Raw genomic sequence first — 9,978 nt, 5'->3', positions numbered from 1 at the left:
CATGGAGTTAGCAGAATGTGGTTTTTAGGCCTCCTTCCACTAGCCCTTGTAGCTTCCCCTTTCCCCATCCCCTCTCCCGAGTCTCAAGGATCTTATTGCTGGTCTAGGTGCCTTGAGTTTCCAAACAGAATGATCTGATAACCTTATTCATTTCAGTGGATTCATTCATGCATTTATTTATTCAACAAATATTTATTGAGTATCTATCTATTCTGTCTCTGTGTTAGACATTGTCCTATGTCTTAGAATACAGTGGTCAACAGATAGATGAAGAAATAAGTAGATATAGATGGATTGATTGATGATGAGAGAGAGAAGAGAGGGAGGGAAGGAGGGAGGAAGGATGGGAAGGAAGGAAGGAAGGAAGGAAGGAATGAGGGAAGGAAGGAAGGAAGAAAGGAAGGGAATATGAAGCAGGATACGTGATATATTAAGTAAGAATTTTAAAAAGCTGAGAGAAGAAAATGATACTATTTTAGATATAATTTTCATAGATGGGGATATTTGTACCTATGAAACAAGTGGAATGACATAATGGAGCCAGTTATACAAAGAATGGAAGAAAAAACCTATTTAGACAAAGTGAATAGCAGGTGTGTGGCAGATTGTATTTTCCAAAGATGGCCAAGACAATATGTGCCATCCAATATGCTCTACTTACAGTGTGCCACTGACGCTCCTCCCTTAAACCTGAGCAGAGCCTAGTGACGGACTCCTCCTCACTGGAATCTGGTGGAAGTGACGCTAAGTACTTTTGAGACTAGGTCCTAAAATTGCTATGCAATTTTCTCCCATTCTCTTGGGATGCTTGCTTTTATTACTCAGTTTCCACGCTGTGAGGAAGCCCAGGCCACAGAGAGAAAAAAAGCAGGTGTTCTAGCCAAGAGCCGCAAGTGAGTCCCCAGCCGATAGCCAGCATCAATCACCAGACATGGGCATAGAGGTGTTTCCAGTGACACCAGAGTCCCCCCGCCAGCCTTTGAGTCTTTCCAGCTGAAGATCAGATGTCACGGAGCATACGCATGTTGCTGCCATGTCCTGTACAAATCTGTGATCTGCAGAGACCGTGAGCATAATAAAATGCTTGTTTTTTGGGCCACCAACTTTGGAGGTGATTGTAATTCAGCAATAGGTAACTGGGACTAAGTACTAAAGCCCATAGGTGAGGATGAGCACAGGATATTCAATAAACACATGAGGGCTACCGTGACAGAGCAGAGTAGCTTTGGACTGGCTGTAGGGATACGACAGAGAGCCTGGTAGGACAGAGCACCTAGGGTCTTTCAAGCCATAGAAAGGAGTTTAAATCTTTTCTAAGTGTGATGGGGCCCCATAATCCTATTCCTATTAATCTTTTGAACTCTTAGCTTCATCAGCAAAGTAAGGAATGAAAATAACACCTACTGCTTGACAGGGTTGCCGCAAGGTGATCTCGTGTGCGTGAAATCACTCGGAAAGGAAAAAGCATTCCAGGTTTTAAAAAGTTTGGATAAATATGATATACAAAATTAGTTAAAGTTTTAAGCCGAGAAATTTAAATGCATCAAATTTTCTTTTCCATGTAACTTTCCATTAACCAATTATACCATGCCTGCCCATACGGGATTATTAGCCAACTTGAAATATATATATCCCATACCTGACTTCAAGCCGATGGTCAAATAAATGTGGTGATATATCTGGTAGATAAATGGAAGATAACACTTGCAAATCTTGCTAGGAAAAGGGGTGATGGTATTTATAGAGAGAGAGGGAAAACAGGAACTAGTGAGCGTTTTGAACTCTTTTCTTTGAAAGCCACCACTCCTCTCAGAAACCCAAGGAATATGGATGCCAGTGAACTCTTCATTACCAGCTGGGTTTTTGACCCAAACTCCATGTAGAATTTCAGTGATCTAGGTTGGATTATCAGAGTTCCTTTTTATTTTGACTAGATTGGCTAATGCAGACGAGGACCAAAGCCAACTCTACAGGACTCTTTCCCCAAAGCCAACACCCAGGGGAAAAAAAATGATAGCAGTGGCGTGGTGATGGATGGAGAAAGACATGCACCTGTAGTTGGATTCCTCCTGCAGAGAGAAAGAGAGAGAGAGAGGGCGCGCACTGGGCTTAGACCAGCTTGACAGCTTCAGAAAACAAACACAGTCGAGAGAAAGAGCAATGGCTGGAGGTTCGGCTCCCTCACTGATCTCCCCAGGTTAAGGAATAGCAAAGCTGTTATGGGCAATAATAATTGTAGTAATAATAACATTTATTTAATGCCTACTGCTTTGTATGGAACACATTTAATATTCACAATAATTTACAGATATCCAAGTAATCACTGATAATATTATTATCACCATTTTTCAGGTAAGGAAAAATGAGGCTTAAAGTGGCTAAGTATTATACAAGTCAGTTCAGCTAGTAGGTATTGGAGCTGAGATTTGAACTCTGGTTTATTCTGACAACAATGCCGGTAGTCTTAACTTCTAAGATGTATTTTGTTCCTAATTTCCAAAGGGAAACCACACTCAGTACATTCCAACTTTAGGTACTGCCAAAGTCCTTCCCCTCTGGCACTGTGCATCAATCTGTATGGTCACGCCTCTTCCTTGGGCTTGGAGTAAAATGTCTGAAGGTTGACCACTCCCTGTTGGGGGTAAGGGGAGTAGAGAAGTTGCACAATGGGAAGGAAGCTTCACCAATGGCTTTCAAAGACTGATACATTAAATTCATCAAACTTATCCACATGAAACTACTCCAGTTTCATCATCATTGGTATAGTTTATATATTCTTTAAAATTTTAAAAGCATAATCTACTTTTGGGAAAAATAAGTTATATATATATTTTATATTCTAAATTCAAGCCCAAAACAGTACAGGCAGTTGCCTATGTGAGATGATTTTGTACCTTTACTTTAAAATGTCCTCCCCTCCTTGGTCCCTAGTGCCTGAAATCCTATCATTAGATGCTCATTCCTTGGAGAGCATTGTCAGACATTCAGATGATGGAAATTTTTATTTTTCGTCTAGAAGTCTGACTTTGAAGACACAGCCTTCATGAATCATCTAATTCATTATTTGTGATAATAATGGACATTCTGACTAGTGCATGTTCCAACACAGAACTGGGTGCAGAGATCAGATAAAAGGCAAGCAGACAGACCATCACAAAAGAGCTTTCAAATCCCATTTAATGATCAGTTTCTAAATATTTTACAGCTTCAGGTACTGCCAAATTGGGCAAAAAAGGAGACAGTCAGAAGACATTGTAATGGAGATTTCTGTCCTTTTCACTGTGCATATTCCCATGAGTGAGCTCTTTTTGACTTCAAATAGTATCAATGGATTACATTTTATGTAGAAGTTAATCACCATTCTTTTCTTCCTTCCTTTCTCCCTCCCTCCCTCCCTCCTTTCCTTCCTTCCTTCCTTCCTTCCTTCCTTCCTTCCTTCCTTCCTTCCTTCCTTCCTTCCTTCCTTCCTTCCTTCCATCTTTTCTTTCTTTCTTTCAACTGTTGAGCAATTCCTCTGTGAAACACTCTTTTCTCTTGACGTTTGTGACATGATTCTCTGCTGATGTTCCCCCTACTTCTCTGGCCGCTCCTCTCACTTTCCTTTGTCAGCTCCTTCTTCTCTATCTGGTGCTCAATAGGCCTCAGCTTTCGGTGTTGTTTATCCTCACTCTCCACGTACATCTTAGGTACTTCCATCTGCTCCCATGTCTTTGAATACATCTGTAAAAGAGCAACACCACTTTCGTATTTCCAGCCTGCATTTCTCTTTGTAACTTCAGACCGGTATAAGTGACAGCCTACTTGAAATATCTACTTGCATATTTCAAATGTAACATGTTTAAAAACCAACTCTTTGATCTTCAACATTTCTTTCCCCCAAAGACCTTTCCTCTAGTGTTAACCTTCTCCATAAGTGACACCCCCATTCCCCAAGATACTCATGCCAGGGGTCTGCCCTGGAGCCTCCCTTTCCTACACCCCTACAAACAATCATCAATTCCTTTTGTGTCTACACATGAAATATACTTATCATTCATCTGCTTAAATCCATCTCCACTGCCTGCCTCCTAGTCCCAAAAAATCATCTCTTCCCTAGATTACAGATTCCTATTAAATTTAGGAATGATTCCGTAACAGTCTCCCTATAGCCAATTCTCTAATACAGCCCTTTCCATTGAACTTCAAGTGATATCAAAAGTCTGTAGAAGGGGATGAAAAGTCTATAAAGAACACCCTGTCTGGCAGGGGTCTTCTCAGTGTAGTTTCTTCACTCCTAAGAATGAGACAAAGGGAGGCAACTGTTTTTTTCTTCCTCTGGGCATTTTTGAGTCTGGATGTGACACACGGACCTGTGGGCAGCCATCTTGCAAAGGTGAAGGAAACACACGTGAGAGCAAAGCTGAAACACTGAATCTGGCAGAATCAAGAGATGGAAGGAACCTGGATCCACGACAGTAGCACTGAGCCCTGATGAAGTTCATACCCTGATACTCTGGTGGAGCTCGTTCTATCTCTAGAATTGTTTATGTGAGATGATAAATGTATTTATTATTTAAACCAGTTTGAGTGAGAGGTTTTGCTACCATAGCTGAAAGCATCCTAACTGATAGAAGAGAGACCAAGAAATCAGTTTAAACCTATAGTAACTATAATCTAAATGAGAGACCACAGGAGAGAGGAAAGATGGATTATATGTTTAAGAGATTTAATCAATAGGACAGATACAGAGGAAAGAACTAACATGGGGGAAAAACATGAACACAAAGTAAGAGGGAAAATGTAATAATTACAACAAAAGTGCAAACAAAAGACTATGCGAACTCAAAGGAGAGAGTTCATTTCTCAGAAATAGGTGTTAGGAAATGCTTTATAATATAAAGATATATGAGATAGAACTTAATAGAAAATAGAATTTTGACAGGCACCAAGGTGAAGAGATAGCTGCAAGCATAAAAAAAAATTATAAAGGGAACATTCCAGGTGGGGAGAGTAAAATAGAAATGTAATACATTTATAGGAAAAAAAAGATTGAAAAGTTCCCCGAAGTTTGAGTTTAGAAGTTCAATGCACTATCCATTGTGTGACAGAGCCCCAAAGTTTGAGTTTAATGTGGTGGATGATTATATCTACTGAAGGTACATTATATTTGCTGCTAAAAATGTTTCCAATACCTTTCCAAGAAAGATTCTCTTATAAAGGTGCTCTTCTGGGTTGTATTCTGAATTTGATGGTCTGCTAAAGCAGAATTAATTAAGAATAAACTCATTTATTGCTAGCAATTTTAATAGATACTCATTATTTCCTTGGTAGATGAGATATTTAATACTTTTAATGATTTCCAAGTTCAATATGACAATAAATACTATTAATTTTCCCTTACTACTGGTGTTAATTTTCTGAAAGATTGTGGTGCAGGATGTTAAGATCTTATTTTTTTAATAGGATTAATAGGGCCAAGATCATGAAAAGACATGTGATGCCTTTCTGAATTTTTAATTAAAATTAAATAATAAAGGTAGAATATTAAAGAGATCAATGAAATGTTGCACTTACTAGGTTAATAGCAATGGATTTGAAGCACATTGAACTATATGAGATTATCAATATTTGGTCATTTGACCTACAAAGTGTATGTTTCAAACAGTTTAACCTGATATTCTATTGACAAGTTCTTATTTATTAACAAGGATATTATAGTTTTAAAATACATTGGTGAATTTATTCTGATTTGTAGTAAATAATTTTCATTTTAAGAGACATAAGTGCTAGTGATTAAGGGCATGGACTCTGAAATTAGAGTGTCTGGATTAAACCCTGGCTCCAACCCCCACATATGCTAGTTTTGAACAAGTTACTTGACTTTTCTCTGCCTTAATTGCCTATTCTATAAAATGGGTATAAAGATAGTACTTACTTCATAGGATTATTCATGAGGAATAATAATTACATCTAAAGTATACAGAGCAATGCTGGGCACATGGTAAATCCTCAACAACTATTAAATAGTAGTCATAGTCATCGTAGTAGTAATAGTATTCTTTATTTAATATTCAAAACTTTAAATTTAATGAATCAGAGTTATTGGTACCTATCAACTGAGTCCTGTTCTATATTCTTCCCAAGATAATAGGATAAAAACAACATCAGTCACTTGTATTTACTCTATTAAATATTACTAAATTGGAAGTTTCCCATCTCTTTCCTCAAAGGAGAGCTTTAAATGGCCTCATTCCACACATGGGTGACAGAATGCCAAAGGTCATACAGTCTGTCCTTCTTAAACAGTCTCAATTTTCAACCTCTTCCAACACCAGACAATGCTTGCATAGTCAGGTTAACTTCATTTGATCTTCATTTGTTTCTCTCTCTGATACATTGAAAAAGAAAATTCTATTTCCCTTCTGCTTTCTGGAATCTCTTCCCTTTCAATTCATCTTTTCAAATCTGACTTTTTCTAATGAGCCTGACCAAGGAGTCACTTGCAACTCACATATAATGGAACTGTATATTTCACATTTGCAATAAAATTTTACAAAAATAAATTAGCATGTGCTAGTATTTTATATGAGGGAAACCATAGTTTGGATTTGGGAAAGGATTATGTTTTTTTTATCAAGTATCTTTCTTATGATTTTAAGTAATAGAACCCTTAGCAACTCATAGTAGTCATGTAATCTAGTGCACTCAATTAAGGCTTTAAATAGGTGGACTTTGTTCTATTCAGGACTTCAGGTGATTAGATAAGTCCCATCCACATTATGAAGGGCAATCGGCTTTACTCAAATGTCATCTATTTAAATGTAAATCTCACCTGAAACCACCCTCACAAAAAATCCAGTATAATGTTTGAACAAATAGTTGGACACTGTGCCCAGTCAAGGTGACACATAACATGCACCATCACCTTTACCCAGAAATATAAATTTATGTGTTTAAGGACAATGGACCAGCTGGTCAGTTCCTCTACAAAGGGGATTTTACCATGGTTAGTTTATTCTTTTCAGGGTTTTTAACCTACCTTGTCTGATAAGAAACTTATGTTTACAGGTATAATCAACACAGATTCAATTCTTTGACTCAGGTTCACATTAAGCAAATTCACAGATTGTATAAATATAGTTATGTTTATGTACACAAAATTCCAATGTGTTCCTTGACAATGAAGAAAAACTGTGAAGCCAAGACAAATGAGTGAGTCCACAAATATGTATTGAAGGCTGCCATGTTCCTGATACCATGTGGATGCTGAGGAATGTAATAATGAACACCACAAGCTTGAGTCCTGCCCAAAGGCAGCTTGCAATCTAACTGGTTGTATTGGAATGTGCCAGACTATGATATCTGTTCTTCATGTGTTGTATTAGTTTTTATTGATGTGTAACAACCTACCACAAACCTAGTGACTCGAAACGATGCCCATTTATTAGCTTACATTTTTGTGGATCAGAAATATGGCCTGCTGTAGCTGGATTCTCCACTTAGAGTATCACACAGTTGCAATCAGGTGTCAGTCAAGCTGAGTTCTTGTTTGTAGACTCTGGAAAAAATCTGCTTCCAAGCTCATTCTTGTTGGCAGAATTTAGTTCCTGGAGGTTGTAGGACTGAGGTTCTTCCCTTCTTGCTGGCTTTCAGACAGGGAGCACTCTCAGCTCCTAGAAAACTCCCTCCAGGAGCAGTTGTACCTCAAAAGCAAAGCATATGCTCTATCTGTCTGTCTATCTATCTATCTATCTATCTATCTATCTATCTATCTATCTATCTCTACCTCAATCTCTATCATTTCTATCTCTATCTCTACCTCTCTGTTGTTGCTGAGAGTCCTTTTTACAATAAAGCAGGATTTCTCAACTTCTGCACTATTCACATTTGGGGCAAGATAATTCTTTGTCATGAGGGGGCTGTCCTGGGCACTGGGACAGTAAAATCACCCTTGCTTCAGTTGTGACATCCAAAATTGTCTCCTACCACTGTCAAGTATCTCCTGAGGGACGAATAGTTCCCACTGAGAAGCACCGTCTCAGGGCTTTGTTATATAGCCAAGGATCAGATGGCTGCGGAATAAAGAGAGTTATGTGAACTTAAAAAATTCCTTTCAGTCTATCCATGTTGCTGCAAGTGGCTTTATTTCATTCTTTTTTATGGCTGAGTAATATTCCATCATATATATATATATACCACATCTTCTTTATCCATTCATTTGTTGATGGACATTTACGTTGCTTCCATGTCCTGGCTATTGTAAATAGTGCTGCAATGAACATTGGGGTGCATGTATCTTTTTGAATTATGGTTTTCTCAGGGTATATGCCCAGGAGTGGGATTGCTGGATCATATGGTAGCTCTATTTTTAGTTTTTTAAGAAACCTCCATACTGTTCTCCGTAATGGCTGTACTGAGTGAAGTAAGTCAGACAGAGAAAGACAAATATCATATGATATCACTTATATGTGGAATCTAAAAAAAAGGCGGGCATACAAATGGACTTATCTACAAAACAGAATAGAGTTCCAGATGTAGAAAATAAACTTATGGTTACCAGGGGGTAAGGGGGGAGGGGTAAATTGGAAGATTGGGATTGACATACACACACTACTATATATAAAATAGACAACTAATTAGAACCTACTGTAGAGCACAGGGAATGCTACTCAATACTCTATAATGGCCTATATGGGAAAAGAACCTAAAAAGGAGTGGATATATGTATATGTGTAAGAGATTAACTTTGCTGTACACCTGAAACTAACACAACATTGTAAATCAACTCTACTCCAATAAAAATTTTAAAAAATCCTCTCAGCTAAGGCAGCTTTAAATTTTCTCACCCTATGCTATCCCTTGGTGAGGAAACTGTAATCCTCAAGTTCCCTTAACCAAGGTAGTTTTCTTCCCCAGCAGCACTTGGTAATGCGTCTTGCCCTTTCTGATCACTGTGTCTATCTCCCAATCTATTCTATTGATTATATTTCTGCTTATTAAATGAAAACTCTGTCCTCCCTCTCTGGGATTACTTCATGCTCACCCTGATGGAAGGTTTAAATGTCTCTTACCTCTTTAATTGCACCCTAAGGGACCCCCACTTGGTTTACCTTGGTTTGCTTCTAATGAACACAAGCACAATCATCATGCTTGGATTTAGTTTAATTCAAAGGACATTTTCAAATTCTTACAACATGAGGAGAGGGAAGATTTCTCATATTTTATATTTAACATCCATTTCTCTTCTATCTTTTCTTTCTTTTTTCTATAATTGAAATTATGTTTTTTAAATGTATTTTTCTTTTTTCCCACTAGACAAAGGGCTCTCTGGAGGCAAGGACTTTGCCTATTTTACTCCACACTAAAAAACGTAGACCTACATAGTGCCTGCCTTGTAGTAGTACTGCTCAATGAATATTTATTGAATTAAAGAAATGTGTGTGTGTGTGTGAGCCCTCACATATACCTATGTATTGATACATGCACATACATAAAGCATTCTGAAGAAACTTTAACATTGCTATCATTACAGAATATCCTCGTTTCACCTTCAAACAAAGTAAGGTGTCTAAAAATATACACTTAATACGTGTTGCTGTTGTTTCTGTTCGATGGGGAAAAAGGACATCGGACGGCGGCTTTGAGACAATAGCATGGGTGAGGGCTGCTGTACTGACTTCAATGTTTAAATTCATAGCCATGGAGTTATTTTGAAAACTGGGTTAAGTCAGGGAGGCAAGCCATGTCTATCATAGTAATTCTCTCCAGTACCCAGCAGGCATATGTCTTTTTTTTTTTTTACTTTTCTAATGAAAATAAAATAAAATTTAGAAGTACATGCTTTATTTAACCAAGTGACACAAATAGCTTGAATAGCTTCCTCAACGCAGTTTCCTAAGTATAATCACTATTATAGTTGAATTGCTATGATACATTCAGGTATGGTGATTAACAAGTAATATAAATGATACATTTTAAACCATAGCATAAATCTGAAGA

Source organism: Eschrichtius robustus, chromosome 17 (genome assembly GCF_028021215.1).
Source record: "Eschrichtius robustus isolate mEscRob2 chromosome 17, mEscRob2.pri, whole genome shotgun sequence".
NCBI lineage: Eukaryota > Metazoa > Chordata > Mammalia > Artiodactyla > Eschrichtiidae > Eschrichtius > Eschrichtius robustus.
Note: the sequence above shows the minus strand (reverse complement) of the source record.